Genomic DNA, 16,388 nt, shown 5'->3' with positions numbered 1-16,388 from the left:
AAGAATTGAAGTGACTTGCTTAAGGTAAAAAAAAAAACTCGAAAGTAGCAGAGTTGAGTTTTTGTAACTCAAATTCCAAGGCTTTCCCCAAATGCCACAGCTGCCTGTCAATACATAAAGAATTTGTCATACCCCCCCACCCCCCCCCCAAGTTTTCTCTTTTCCAGGCCAAACAACCACTGGTCCTTCAATTGCCTTTGCATATGGCAGTCCCTTGTCGCCTCATTTTTATTTTTAACGAAATTTTTGATGATTATCATCCAGAAATGGGCAAATGCTTTTACAGTGGTTCCTGAGGTGCCAAATGCTCTGGGTCACATAACAAAAGCTTGGATTGTTTCTAATTATCCCAAACAAGTTGTTCACTGTCCCCTTATCCCCCAATGCCATGTATTTACTTGATCTTTCTGCAATAAATAATGTGTGTATACTTGGAATTCTCATAAGATTTTCTATTAAATAATATGCAATTAAAATAATGCTAATAACCAAAATTCATAAAGTGCTTTGAAGTTTGCAAAGTTGTTTGCATACATTCAAGCCTCATAAAAACTGTATGTTATTATTTCCACCACATTCCAGATGACAAAACTAAGACTTAGAGGTTTTAAGTGACGTCTATCGTCACGCAACTTTTGCTGTTAGTCATTTTTCCATTGTGTACAACTCTTCGTGACCACATTTGGGGTTTTTTGGCAAAGATACTAGAATGCTTTGCCATTTCCTTATCCAGTTAATTTTTCTGATAAGGAACTGATGCAAACAGGCTTAAGTGACTTGTCCAGGGTCACACAGATATTGTGTCTGAGGCCAGATTTGAACTCATAAATATAAGTCTTCCTGATTCCAGACCCAGCAGTCTATCCACTATGCCACCTAGCTGCCCTTCTCATACAACTAGTAAGCATGATTCATCCCAAGTTTTCCTGACTCCAAGTCTAGGAGTCCAGCTAAGCTGTCTGCAATTACTCTGGTCTCAATTTATAGATGAACAAACTGAGGTCCACAGAAACTTGGTAACTTGCCAAAGGTCACACAGCTGAACCCACAGAATCTCTAGACCAAAAGGAACCTATTTCTTTAGTTCAACTCCTATATGAACAGGAATTCCCTCTTTACAGGTTATTCCCCAATCTATGCTTAGAGACCTCTTGAGGCAGACCATTCATTCCACTTTTACTCAGCAGCAATACTTAGAAAAACTTTCCTTACAGCAAATTAAAATCTACTATTCAGCAAACTCCTCCCCTTACTTCTAATCTTTCCCTCAGGGTCAAGAAATGCATGTTTTCTGATTCTCAATTGAGTACCCCTTCTAACCTACCCTGTTGCCCCCACACATTTATACTCAAAGTAGATAAAAGAGGAAATCACCAATTGAGTAGAGAAAGCAAGGAAAGCAGCAGAAGAGGAGGAGTTAGAGCTAGTCCTGCCTATTGTTCACAAGATGGGGAGTAATGGGAAGAAGGAGAGCTTTAGAAAATCTCTGGTAAGGACCTGTTTTTTTGTTTTTGTTTTTTGTTTTTTTGTTTTTTGTTTTCTTCCCTCCCATTACAAACATGTGGCAAAGCAAAACAAGTTTCCTCGTTGGCCATGTCAAACACACACACACACACACACACACACACACACACACACACACACTGGAATGACTCATTAGTACCTCCAGAGACAGTCCATTCATTTTTTCAGACAATTCTACTTATTAGGAAGGTTTTAATTATATTGAATTATATTGCCTCTCCAGAATGTTCAATCAGTTTTTTTTTTCTACTGAGGGAGCAAACAGGTCACGCTTATTCTTTCTTCTATATGATGGCCTGTCATATACATAGGATGAAGGTTTGGAACAGGAAAGGATCTCAGAGGCTATCTCTTCCAATACTATCATTACAAAGATGAGGAAGATGAGAACAAAAAAGGACTTTGCCCAATGATATTCAGTAAGTGTCCTAGGCAGAAGCAAAACCCATATCCTCTGATGTTCACACTTCCTCCCTTTAAAGACAACAATCATGCCCTGCTCCACATTTCCAAACCTTTTCTTCTCCAGACTAAACATCTCAAGCTTCTTTTGCTTATCGGCATACAAGGTGTTTTGTTTTTTGTTTTGTTTTGTTTTTAGCTTTTTCACCATCCCATTCACTTTTCTCTGGGTGCTTTTGATTCTGTGTGCCTCTTGTTTTGGTCTCCAGGATTTTTACACTGATTCCATCTCACTCACAGGCTTCTCACCCAGCCTGCAAAAGATAAAGTAGGAAGCTAGTGCCTTGGACATTATCTTCTCTGTAAATCAAAGCATGGAGAAGGCACAAATAGGAATACAGTTCCATAGGGTTAGGACAGTGAGAGATTATGGTGATGGCTTGACTCCATAGCAACTGCCTGATTGGGCTCCAAATAGAGTTCTAGAAAGAGGTCTAGCTTCCTAACCTCAGCAGCAGTGATTACCAGTGCTGCCTCATTAACACCATTATTAACACCACTGGTTAAGTTCATACTGTGTGTGCAAAATGGACCGAGTGGGAAAAATAGAAGAAGCTTACAGTGTAAGAGAAGATTTGATGATTACATACAACTTGGAGTGCCATGACTATAATTAGTTGAGAGTGAGAAGCAAAGTCTTTACAGAGAATGAGGGACGAAATTTCATGTGACTACACATCAAGTATCCATTAAGCCAAACTAGGGTATCTGGATTTGGTTTCTCCAACAGTTGGGATTGGCACGTATTTCATTGCAAAGGTAGGAAGACATAGTCTGAAGTGAGAATCAGGAGACAACCAGTACCATTACAGCAATCCCACTTACTAGTTATTTGACTTTGGGTTAATTACCTCATGTAGTTAGTTCAACCTCAGTTTACTTATCTGTAAATGACATTAACAGTATCTGCCCTACTTATGCCATAAAATGAGAAAATAAATACCTTAAACTGAGCAAACTGCCAAAAATGACAAAAATTGAAGAAAGTTAATGCTGGATGGGCTGTGGAAAAATATGGAATTGTAACTTAATCTAACAATTCTGGGAAATGATTTTAAATTGTGAGAGCAAAGTCACAAAAGTGTACATTTTTTCTCAGAGATTCAATTACTGGGTATATGCCCCAAGGAGATTAAAGACAGAAAGAAAAACCCCATACAAAGGAGAAAAAGAACAAGCATTTATTAAGCACTGACTATATGCCAGCCACTGTGTTAAGAGCTTTAAAAATATTTTATCACTTAGTAATATGAACCAAAAGACTCACAATAAAACTTTTAAGATAGGAATACTAAACAAAAGCTGGAAACGAAGTCAATGCCCATTTATTTGGGGACTGGCCAGACAAACTGTTGAATGTTGTGAAATATTATTATCACAAAAGAAATTAATACGAAGAAAATAAAGAAAAAATGAGAAGACCTGCCAAATGATAAAGATACTGAAGTAATCAGAATCAGGAGAACAATATACACTGTGACTACAAAAATGTAAGTGAAAAATAAATGCTAAAATGAGGCCAAACTCTGAGTAATTGTAATGACCAGTCTTGGTTGATGAGATGATGATGAAGAAAATAGCTAACATTTCTATAGTACTTTAGGATTTATACAGTGATTTGCATATATTTTCTCATTTGAGTAAATGAGAAGCAGCTGAGGAAATTCACTGTACTCTCTTAACCAGAGAAATGGGGAACAGACATCATATTACAAATACTCTCCAAGCAGCTGGGTTGACCAGTGCATAGAGAGCTAGCTTTAAAGTTAGAAAGATCTGGGTTCAAATCCTACCTCAGATACTTACTAACTGTGTGACCCTGATCAAGTCAATTAACCTCTATCAACCTCATCTTCTCCATCTGCAAAATAAGGATAATAAATGGCACCAACTTCCTGGGGTTGTCGTGAGGCTTAAATGAGGTTATATATGCAAAGTGCTTTGTTAACCTTAAAACACTATATAAATGCTAACTATTATTATCTTATACTATGAGATATGTCGGCTATGTTTTGTTAAACTGCTCTTTGTTACAAGAGGGAAATCAACCTATATGTACATGTGTGAGAGGGAGATAACATATTCATAAATAGTTATGCAAAAAAGAAACCAGTAAAACATTATTTTTAAAAGGTGAAATCACTTTAAAAAATAAAATGTTATGTCTGCCCAGGAGTCGATTATTAAAATTTTGCTTCTAAAAAGAACACATAGTCTCAAAGATATGAGTTATAGAACTGAGAAAGTTATGTGAATTCAGAGATGGTTTGGTCTATAGAAATTATGTGATTCCAATGTATATTAAGGTGATGGATATAACTGAAGGTAGGAAAGGGTTGGTGACTTTTTGTAGGAATAGCAGTATAACACAATGTACTGCTCATGGGGTAGCTAGGAGGCATAATTGATAGAGTGCTGGGCCTGGTCTCATAAAGACTCATTTTCCTGAGGTCAAATCCAACCTTAGACACGAATCAGCTGTGTGATCCTGGGCAAGTGACTTAACCCTGGTTGCCTCAATTTCCCCATCTGTAAAATTAGCTTGAGAAGGAAATGGCAAACCACTCTAGTATCTCTGCCAAGAAAACCCAGTGTCCTGAAGAGCCAGACACTGAACAACCACTCATAGAGACTGAAGACAACACTAAAGTTACAGGACTAGGGGACATACTATGGTAGGATGGAAAAAACTGGGAAAGATCATGGGAATCTTAGGAATGGCTTAGATGAGGAAAGAAGATGAACTCAAATTTTGGCATATTTTGCTTTAAATATCCTAGAATGGGTCCCATTGACTTTGCTGTACAGTCAGATCTAATTAGAGGATAAGGAGAATTCTGACAAGATTCCTATAATAGCGCTTCGAGGGGAAGGGGGATAAAAGTATTTAGCTCACAGCATCAGTAATGACTTTTATTCAGTGGACTGGGGGATGAGAGTTAAAGTTGAAGGGGAAAACATAGCCTGAGGAAAACTCTGAAATTAGCAGGGCTATCCTAATGTGTAATAGGCTAATGACAAGTAGGTAATTTCCCATCAATGGAGGTCTACAAGGATGACTCATCACTTTATCAGAGATGTCTTCGAGGAGGTGTTCATCCAGGTATGGATTGGCTTAGATGGTCCCTAACATCCCCTCCAACTCTGAGATGGTGGTGGCAGGGGAATTGAGGTGGAAAGTGCATGTGATCTTGTTTCTTTTCTTTTTGTTTTGTTTTGGTTTTGTGGGGCAATGAGGGTTAAGTGATTTGCCCAGTCACACAGCTAGTAAATGTCAAGTGTCTGAGACCAGATTTGAACTTAGGTCTTCCTGAATCCAGGGCCAGTGCTTTATTCACTGTGCCACCTAGCTGCCCCTATGTGGTTTTACTTTAGGAAACATTCCACTGGAAACCATGAGTGCCTGGGCACTATACAAAACTTTACCCCAAATCCACAACTAAAGGTAGGGAACTTTGTTCCTTCTTTAGTGTCTCATTTTGAAATAAGAACAAGTGCATGATTAGAATGAGTTAACAAGGAGTAAACAGTGACCAGAAACCCAGCAGTTAAGGATGATCCCTTTTTCGTTCCTTCTTTCTTTCCTCCTTCCTTTTCTTTCTTTCTTTTGTGGGGCAATGAGGGTTAAGTGACTTGCCCAGGGTCACACAGCTAGTAAGTGTCAAGTGTCTGAAACTGGATTTGAACTCAGGTCCTCCTGAATCTAGGGCCAGTGCTTTATCCACTTCACCACCTAGCTGCCCCCAAGGATAATCCCTTTAAATGAATATACATGAGATAATAAGGGTCCAAATCAATATGGTGTCTGTAGAAATGTAATGAACATGATAGACCTGAAAGACACTTTGGAACAGTATCTGAGAATGGGTTTTAGTGCATTGTTAGCTCATGATCATGATGCATGTGAGAGCAAAGCATGGTTGGGTAACACACAATAAAAGAACAAAGCTGTATACAAAGGGCTATTACATGAGACGAAGAGTCATTTTGCAGACATCCATAGTACTATGCCTCCAGATTTTCATGCAGACCTCCTTGGTTTTATACTTCTGTTCTGAACCTTGGATTTTTGCTCCCATCTAATCCCTTAAATTTTTGGATTCTAGTTCCTGACATGGTGGTCTGTCTCTGGGTTAATCATCTCCCATGGGTACTGATTTAGATGTGATACCTATTTCCTCAGAAAAGGGAGGAAGGAGTTCCCTCAGCTGCTCATCAGTAAAGGTTGACCTCCCAATGGGAATATAGCATAAAAGTTGTATGGGAAATTAAGATCATACCAAGGTTTCAAGTCTGGGTGCATAAGCTGTCATTAACATAAACAGAGTAACAAAGAAGAGTAACTTATTTGGAACTGGAAGATAGTAAGGGAAGGAGGCAAAGAAGGAATTTAATAATATGAAAAGTTTAATGTTGAACAAGTTGTTTAAAAAATACTGAGATGCCAGCAGGCTATGCAGGTGCAGACATTCAAGCAAGTGGTTGGGAATGTGAATGTCATTGCACCCTGCCTAACTTTTCCTTTGTTATTTTTAAACAGCAAACACTGGGGTGAGTCTTTGAGTGATTCTCTCTCTCTTTCTCTCTCTCTCCCTCCCTCAAACCCTGAAAGAAACAAGTTATATAGATCAACACAGAAATCAAGTACAGAGTACAGAATGTTGCTGAGAAATCAAGGTGAGAATTAATAAAACGCCATTGGATTACATAATTAGGAGCACACTAGTGATTCTTGCTTAAATTACATGTTATTTTCATGAAATATCTTTTGGGCAAGTAGTATTTCTTGTTTGTATTTGGGGACAAAGTTGATCACTAAAATTATAAGCTCTTTGAGGGCAGGGGACTGTGTGTGTATTCTATTTCTTTTTATCTCATAGCATATCATACAGGTCTGCCCACATAGTAAGAATGTTGCTTTCTCAGTTGACCACAGAAAAAACTGTTGTGTTGGGCCAGAAATGTGAAGGACAGGGACAGAAAGCAGAATGAATGTGGAATTAGGATGGTGTACATTCTGCTGAAGTAAGTTCAAGGAATAGGGATGAGGGCCAACATTTCTTAGGATGATATAAACAAATGCTGAGCTTAGCTAGGTTTGAGATCTAAGGCTAAAGTGGATGATATGCTTTGGACTGTAGTAATACCCTGACCAAAATGTAAAATAATCATCAATAGGCATTGATTAAGCACCTACTATGTGCCACCCATTCTTCTAAGTGGTAAGGATATAAATGCAAAAGTACAATAAACTTCCCTTAAAAAAGAGTTAACAGTCTAATAGGTGGAGACATGTGTGGGTGAGGGTGAGGGACGTGCTCACAAAAAATTAAATAAAGAATATAGACAAAATAAATTCACAGTGACTTGGGATGTGAAGGAGCCTCAAATAACTCAGAGAATCAAGTGAGGCCGCATGGAGAAGTCAGCACTAAACCTGAAGCTAGAGATCAGGAGGGTGAGCATTCCAGCAATGGGTGAAAACGGCACAAATGCAGGAAATGGGATGGCATGTATTAGACAACAGCAAAAAGACCCAGTTTGCCCAGAAGATAGAAATGAAGAGGAGCAATATCTATTTTAGATGGAAAATGTAGGATCAATCAACAGATGTTACATGAACTCCCAAACCAGCTTCCAATAACCCAACTATAAAAAAGTCTCACTGATAGGAATAATTCATTCCTATACACTCCAGAAACAGCAGACCTTCCCAGAAAACTCAGGTGCCCCAAAAGTCTTAGTGCAATTTAAAGCTATACTAAGATTTTTGGGACACCCTATAAAGACAGAGAAAGAAATAATTAATGAACAATTGTGTAACTTGGTAGATAGTGAAAGATGGATAAGGTGGGTTAGCGGAATAGGAAATTAAACTCTGAGGGGGGAGGGAGAGTAGGCAAGAACAAAGGGGAGTGGTCAGGCACCAACAAGATAGCAGTAACTTTTGTATCCCCAATACCTAACCCTGTGTCTGGTACATAGTAGGCACTTAATAAATGTTTGTTCCTTTATTAATTAATATTAATATGATGCATTAGAATATTATCTGTGTACTTTGGGTTTTTTATTCAGACATATTCCTGGAAGATGGATAAGAATTCTATTTATTATGACTCATTTCCTTAGGGGTTGGTGTAATTCACCAATGGAATGCTTTCTGGATGGGAAACCGGGGGTTCTAGGAATCTCACTTTTAGGAAATTCATGATTAAGATCTTTCTTTAGCTACTTTCTAAACAGTTTTACCTTTTAAGAAATAGCTTCTATAGTGAAGTCTAGTGGGGGCAACTGCATCCTCATTATTTCTCAAACCATGTCAAAATGAAAGGTGAAGCTGATCCTAAACTAATTCCCCTTCTGTTTCTTCTGAAACTGAGCTGGATTGGCTTACTCTATTCTTTGCCTGTCCTTATGACATCGAGAATCAATGATGGATCTGTCATGTTTGCACAATATACATATCAGTCAAAGGGTTTAGATTTAAAAGTGAAGAGCAAACACAGAAATCATCACTTGGTCAGACTCCTTCATTTTATTATGATGAAACTGAGACCTAGAAAGTTTAAGCACGTTGTTCATGGTCATACAGTTAATATGTGGCAGAGCTGGTTCTCGAACCCATGTTTTTTTTAATTCAAATCCTGCCTGCCACCACCACATCATGATATCATAGATAAGCAAATGCACAATATCCCCATACAGATCATATCTTCTGACCACTTAGGTTTGAGTCCTCAGGAGCTTTATGTTTGAGCTAATTAAATATCAAAAGCAAAATGATTTTTATCATCAGATTTTACTACCTCAGAAGAGTTAGATGATCTATGGAAAATGCACCATATACAAGAATGCTATTGAATGGATGGAAAATGAGCCTGTAGGTAGACCCTGAGTCTGCCAGAAGCATCAAGAATGCTGAATGGCCTCCAAAAAGGTGAGGTCACAGCCCAAATTCTTCACAAACTAATCAGCTCCAGATGGAAAAGGGTTGTACTGCCAGAGTAAAGAGTTAGATTGGCCCATTTCAGAACCTTCTTATTACCCAGGGGATGTGTTCAGTGACCTGGTGCCCACCTGGAGACTAAAGACCTTCTGTTGATTGATTCATTGGGACAGCCGTCAAAGGAGAGAGATTTTTTTACTATTACAGTTGATCCCCATTTGGCTTCATGGTCAAGTACATAATAACAAAAGTCAGCTAGGAAAATACGAGGAGACTAAAGCCACTGCCCAGATGGATATTGGTTCCAGTGGAATTCTCCTTCAGGTATTCAAAAGAATCCACTTTGCCTGGAAATAGAACCAGTTTGGGGGCATCTAGGTGGTACAGTGGATAAAGCACTGGCCCTGGATTCAGGAGGACCTGAGTTCAAATCCAGCCTCAAACACTTGGCACTTACTGGCTGTGTGACCCTGGGCAAGTCACTTAACCCTCATTGCCCCACAAAAAAAAAGAAAGAAAGAAAACAAAGAAAAAAGAAAAAAAAAAAGAAATACCAGTTTAACCTTCAAAAACCAAAGAAGAGGTTAACTGTCAGTTGCCACCTAAGATAAAGATGACCCTCAGAACAAAGGAAGTGGGACAACTCCAGTTCTTTAGGTCCATATCAACTTATTATGAGAGTAAGGTAGCTAGGGACTGAGAAATTAGAATTCTAGGGTCTGGCCTCCGTCCTGCCTCACACAAGCCAATTTAAACACCTTTCCCTCCATTGTCACCTCTGAAGAACCCAAGGCAATTATACCATGGTTCCACATATCAATAGGGATGTAGCCATGATTAAAGAGAGCATATATTGTATGTGTGTTGAGTTCTCAAGTGGAAAAAAAATGCCTCTGAATAAAATGTATATCTGAGATTGGTTTTATGGATGAAAATTATGATAATAGGATCATAGATTTAAAGCTGAAAGAGATCTTAGAGATCATTTAGTACAACCATCTTATCTTATAACTGAGGAACCTGAGGGTCAGAGAGTTTATGTGTCATGCCCAAGATCACCCAGATCTTAAATGAAAGAATAAGGATTGGAAGCAGGGACCTCTGGCTCCAAACACAAAGTGCTTTCTATTGCACCATACACTATTGAAAGCATCTCATATTGTTGCCTATAGAACTCTTGGAATATCCAATAAGTCTCCCAAGCTTGAACCATTTCTTGGGAGTCACTAAAGTAGATTTCACCTGAAGAGTCAAATATATATCCTAGATCAATAGTAGCTTTCAAAAAATTGCCAAATCCAAGTATAGTACTTCCAGAGAAAATTCCAAGTAATTCATCAAACTTCTGCCTTCTCAGACTCCATAAACCTCCATTTTTAAAGCTCAACTTTTCTTTGTTTCTTAATTTTTAAGTTGAGATTAAAGGGAGTTTTGGTTTTGGTTAACCATTAACTTTAGGGGGAACTAAATGGACTAATTTTTTATTCATTTGTCTCAGCAGAAAATAACTGGAGTTAAATCAGTCAGATTATGATTTCAAGTGAAGGATGAGGAGAGAAACTCTCAAAAAAAAATATAAGATCTCATGAGAAAAACTCCTAATGTGTGTGAGGTTATAGTAAGGATATGTGTGAATACATAGATGTGAATCAGTGCTGTGGATCCAGTGATAAAGTTTCTCAGGATAGACTGGATCTCATTCTACTTCTAACACATTCTGACTGTATGATCCTGGGTCAGTCTCTTTATCTAACAGTGTCCCCGAGCAATTCTCAGAACATTCTGCAGAACAGTTGCAGTCCAGGAGCAGAAAGATTTTCCTCTCTGAGAATTCCCTATACAAATGAAAAAAAAAATCTAACCCAAAATATATACACATACATGGATACACACTGAGAGATTGATAGGAAGGATCCAAATTTCATTAACTTAGGAAACTTAATAGATAAATCCTAAGGATCTATTTAAGACACACAGAAGCCAAATAACTTGTCCTTAATTAACAGGCAGAATTTGAACTTCATCCATATATACACAATATCTGTCTTTCTATGTATCTACACACGTACATATGCAGATGTGTACACATGGATATATGTGTATCTATATGAATATACACATATATGGCAAGGTTCAAATTCTACCTCTGATATATACACATTGTGTATTCTATATATATATATATACATGTATACACATATGTATATACAAATATTACTTTATGTATATACATTCTATATACACGCATTTGTGTGTATATGCACATATGTAGATATGCAGAATATATACATACTATTTTAAAGGCTCATGTTCATATCTATGTATGCACACATGAAAACGTATGTATAGATGTATAAAAATGTATGATTATATATACATAGATATAATTACTATTAGAGATTTTAAAAAAACACATTTTAAGTCATTCATTAATCCTAAAATAAAGCAACAATAGCAAGCCACTAATGAATGCAAAATCACATGTATTACTTTCTATTCTGAAAGAACTTGCAATCCTAGGGAAGCAAATTCAAAGCAGATGGGGGACCATGTCTACCCCATTCTCCTTTGAGTTCATTAGACTTGTACATGTAGTCATTACTTTGGTAGTACACATGGTTCTGTCAAAAGAGCACTCAAGTTTTCATTTTTTTTAATAAAAAGGGGGGGGGGAAGCTTCTTTTGCTATGTTGTAAGAATTCTTTTTTTTTTTGTCTCTTCACCCATCATCCTTTTATATTTCTATGCATTGATCAACCTTAAGACCAGAAGATGTTATTAAGTGGTTAAATAAAATTCTGCTGTTTCATCAAATCCACACTTAGCTGAGATCATGGAATTGTTCCATTATCCTATTAGTTCAAAGAAACTCCTTGATATCTCCTGAATCTCCACATCCCCTCAGCTTTCATATGGTAAGAAGAAACCAATGAGGGGTGGAAACAACAACAGAAGGGTGGAAAACTTTCCATGAAACTTTGAAATCCTTTATTTGCTGCTCTTATTTCTCTCCACAACCTCCCTCAGCACAAACCCCAACCCCAGGTATCCCTAAACTTTCAAAGCAGTCACTAAATCAGAGGGAACAATAATATGGGGTCCAGTATAAAATTCATGGGGTCAGGGGGCAAATAAGAGGAGAAAGTGAGGTGTTTTTTTTCTTTATTTCTTTTAGACTTATTGGAGAAATTCAACAAAAGCAACTCAGCACACACACACACACACACACACACACACACACTACTTAAGAACTTGATGAGTTTGTCTAAGTGTCCCGTCTATGAGGATATGTATTTAAGAAAGATCTAAGAGTTCAAGTCCCTCTTTGGAGAATTTATTCAAAATTACAATCTAAATAGGAGACAGTGGGAATGGGCATTTTTTAAAGCTTAGAGAGTAATCATTACTAGATTGTGGCTTGCAAGCTTCATCATCATAGTACTAATAACACAATTTCTCTATGAATTTTCAGTTTGCTAAGGCTCTCCACAAACAACCTGGGGAGGTGGGAGAGGCAAATACGGTTATCCCCATTTCATAGATGAAGAAAATGAGACCGAGAGAGGTTTCAATACTTGCCCAGAAACACAGCACTAAGTATCAGGGCCCAAACTGGAACCCCTAGATTTTCGAACTCCAAATCCAGTGTTCTATAAATGAAGAACGTGTCTTGTTCCTCCTGTCTCTGTTCAGTGCCCTCTCTCCAGCCAAAGAGCAGCAGCTGCTTTGTAAACATTGGCCAGCATCATCGGGCAGAGACTAGATGGAGCCCCCCAAACTCCTGCCCCAACTGGTCCGAGAGGATGGTCAGGATAAGCTTCTAGGGAGCACTGTGGCACTGGGAAGACGCAAGGGAATGGGCTGCAAAAGAAAGTCCTTTCACACATCCTGTCTGCCTTACCTTCATCCACCACCCCTCACCCACCTGCTAAGAACCAGCCTTTTTCGAGAACTAATGAGGTCATTGGAGGCATAATCCGCCTTGGTTCTTAGCCCCTGGCATAAAACTACACTAACGTCCAGAAAGCAGAGAGAACAAGTGGACCGCCAGTGCGACTACCCGCGACTGCCTCAGTTTCCTTTCTTGATCTACAAGACCCCTCTCATCTCCCCTTCCCAAACTGAGCCACACTGCTGCCGAACACCCCGGCTGCCGTTAGAATATCGAAAGGCGAGGTGGTAGAAATTCATGCTTTCAAACTAACCCAGAAGAAATCCCACATTCCTCCAATTGCCCCTACTTACTTGGAGTTGGGAGTCTCCGCTCTACTTCTCTGGCTGCTGTTGGTCGTCAACAGAGAGCGAGAAAGAGAGAGAGAGCGAGAGAGAGAGAGATGAGGCTGTCAGTTTGGATTGTAGAGACAGGAGTTGGGGCAGGAACAGCGCCGCTGCTGCTGCTGCTTTCTCTGCTGCTGCTGCTTTCTCTGCTGCTGCTGCTTTCTCTGCTGCTGCTGCCGCTGCTGAGGAAGCTGTTTCTCCAGCTGCTCCCTCTCCCTTCTGGACAGGATCACTCACTTGTCTCTTCCTTTCCCCCTTTCCAGCTGTGGTTTTCCTCGCCTGCTGGGACTTGCTATGAAAGATTTCTGGACTCCTAGGCAAGGGAACCTGACCCTCCCTTGGACTCAATTAAGCCTTGACAGGGAGTGAGTCCAGAGAGTAACCGAAGAATGGAAGGAGGGAACGAAATGAGGGAGGGAGGCAAGTGGGCAAAGTGAGGCAGCTAGCACAAGCAAGGGCACTTTTAACTCGTGAGCTGATTGGAAAGCTTATTAAAAGCAGGTCATTCGAGGGGCAGTCTCTCCCATTAAAAGCAAAAAAAAGGGGGGGAAAATTGGACTTCTTGACTAATAGTTTTTCCAAAAGGAAGTCATGACATCACATTTTTTCTCTGAAACTTTGTGCAGTTCAGAGCAATGAGCTTTTTGCCCAGGTTTAGATAAGAAAGCAATCAAAGTGATAAGGCCAGCAATCTCCAATAACAATTAATACCATAATATAATAGTACAACAGGTGTTGCAGTAGCAGCAAACTCAAAGAGAACCATATATAAAGATTTCTACTGGCAGCATATTGACTTGGAAAACCACATATTACTATTTGGTGTTGTTGTTGTTCAGTAGTGTCAGACTCTTCGTGACCCCATTTGAGATTTTCTTGGCAGAGATACTGGAGTGGTTTCCCATTTCCTTCCCCAGCTCATTTTACTGATGAGGAACTGAGGCAAACAAGGTTAAGTGACTTGCCCAGGGTCACACACGTAGTAAGTGTCTGAGTCCAGATCTGAACTCATGAGAATGAATCTTCTTGACTCCAAGCCTGGCATTCCTTCCGCTGCACTACCTAGCTGCCTTCATATTCATATTATCTATGTTTTTTGTATTTTTCTTTATTTTGTTGAACATTTCTCAATTACATTTTAATCTGATTAGGGTGGCACTTGTGGGCCCCATGTTTGACAGTTCTGAGAGCTGGCCTTGAGATTCTGAAGGCCTCAGATATGTACCCTGGCTGTGTGACCCTGGCCAAGTAGCTTAACCTCTCAGCATAATCTTCAAAGAAGGTGAAGACCTGCAGAGAAAGTGAACTTCCTCATAGGAAGCTGCCTAGATTAATAGTTTGGTCTAAAAGAAATAAACAAACAAAAATAATTTGCTTCTATAGAGTCCTTTACAGCTCACAAAGTTCTTTCCTAAAAACAACCCTGTGAGGTTTGTGAATCAAGTATACCCATTTAACAGCTGAAGAGACTGATATCCAATCACATAAAGTGATTGGCTCATGGTCATAAAGCTACTAAATGTCGGAGGCAGGATTTCATCTGTCAGTCACTCAGTTAACAAGCATTTAATTAGCACTTACTCTGTGACAGTTGCTCTGCTCCCCGTTTTTCTGACAAAGTAGAAAGAAAAAGGACAGAGTTGGGTTAGGGAGAAATGGAGCAAGTGAGCAAATATTTCTTCATGCCAATATGAACATTATTCCCTCCTCCTGCAGTTCCTACTGGTTTAATTATTCAATCCCTAAAGAACTTTCCATCCACCTTCTAATAGAAAACTGAGCCCCAGTGACACTCTGTGTTTACACACTACTACATACTACAAAATACTGAGCTCCTAAAGAAGACTCAGCAGATGGATGTCTGAAGTCCCCAAAAGACCAATGAAATGCTCCAGGGGTCAGGGAGCATGGATAGTTACAGATGGGTGCTCTAGGGCATCAGGCACTAGAGGGACTTGGCCTCAGGAAGACCTAAACTCCAATCTTCTCTCCAGTGTGACCCAGCTCACTTCACCACTAACTCTGCTTTCTCATCAGCAAAATGGAAAGAATAGCACCCACATCACAAGGTTGTTGTGGGGATTACCTGAGATAATATATGGAAAGAGCTTTGTAAAATTCAAAGCACTGTATAAGCAATATATAAATGAAAGTGATAAGGAAGAAGATGAAGATGCTTTTTATGAAGCACTTTTCTCCCCCATGATTTGGGGCTCTAAAATGAGACTGACAAAAGAGCCCTGTGAGCTTTCTAGGACTTCTGTTAGGGTCTGCCTATTAGTGGTGCCAATGTGCGTACATTAATCAAAGAGAGAAAGAGACAGAGATAGACAGAGACTGAAACAGAGAGCTAGAAAAAGAGGCAGAAACAAAGATGGAGACAGAAGCAGATTGACAGAGACAGAGACACAGAGATTAGCATCCTTTCACTCAATTATATTTCACATTTTAAAAGTGACTGTGAAAAACAACTAAGCATAAAATATTGAGTTAAATGATTTTTTTGTCATTTCAAGTATGTTGCGCAGAGCTAAAGTTAAAGCAATGCAAACATCCATGAACAATTACTAATATATTTATTCATGCTTAACATACATTTATTGAGAATATGTTAAGGGCAAGCTACTATGTTAAGCTTTTTGATGATACAAAGATCAAGATGGTAGCATCGCTTCTGACGTCAATGAGCTTAAAATATGAGCACAATATAAAACAAGAATAAATAGCACAATGGAGTGAGGGGCTATGACTAGGAGAATCAGGGAAGATTGGCATCTGAACTGAGAATTAAAGGATGAGTAAGATTTTGACAGGTGGAGATTGATGAGAAGGACATTACAGATGATATGTTGTTATGCATGAGTCAGTCAAGTGTAAAAATCTGCAGAGGTAAAAGTAAAAGAAGTAAAGGGAAAAACAATAATATTTGGGAGGGTGAGATTTGACTAATGTCTTTAGAGAGAGCAACTTTCATAAAATGATGAAATTTGAAACCAGATTACCAGGGGTGGAAGGAGAAAGTGGATTGGGCTTGATGAAAGTTTGGAAGGGAAAGGAAGGAGAGATAAGATGAATTTCACAGTTGGCAATATCAACTAAGTTAAGGGAAAGTTTTGTATGTTTGTTATGTACTACAGAGATCTGAGCATGGTTTTGCCAGAGAGAAAGTCATTGCAAG

General features: G+C 39.0%; 1 protein-coding gene across 1 annotated transcript in view; it reads right to left on the bottom strand.

The window, feature by feature from the left end:
- PTN (pleiotrophin) overlaps window positions 1-13,667 on the bottom strand; it is a 141,980-nt gene extending 128,313 nt beyond the window's left edge. The window contains 1 exon segment of the mRNA XM_043967560.1: window positions 13,178-13,667. The gene's annotated coding sequence lies outside the window, so the exon portion shown is untranslated.
- Window positions 13,668-16,388: the final 2,721 nt, after the last annotated feature.

The sequence above is a fragment of the Dromiciops gliroides genome, chromosome 5 (genome assembly GCF_019393635.1).
Source record: "Dromiciops gliroides isolate mDroGli1 chromosome 5, mDroGli1.pri, whole genome shotgun sequence".
NCBI classification, from domain to species: domain Eukaryota; kingdom Metazoa; phylum Chordata; class Mammalia; order Microbiotheria; family Microbiotheriidae; genus Dromiciops; species Dromiciops gliroides.
Note: the sequence above shows the minus strand (reverse complement) of the source record. Positions and strands in the feature narration are given on the sequence as shown.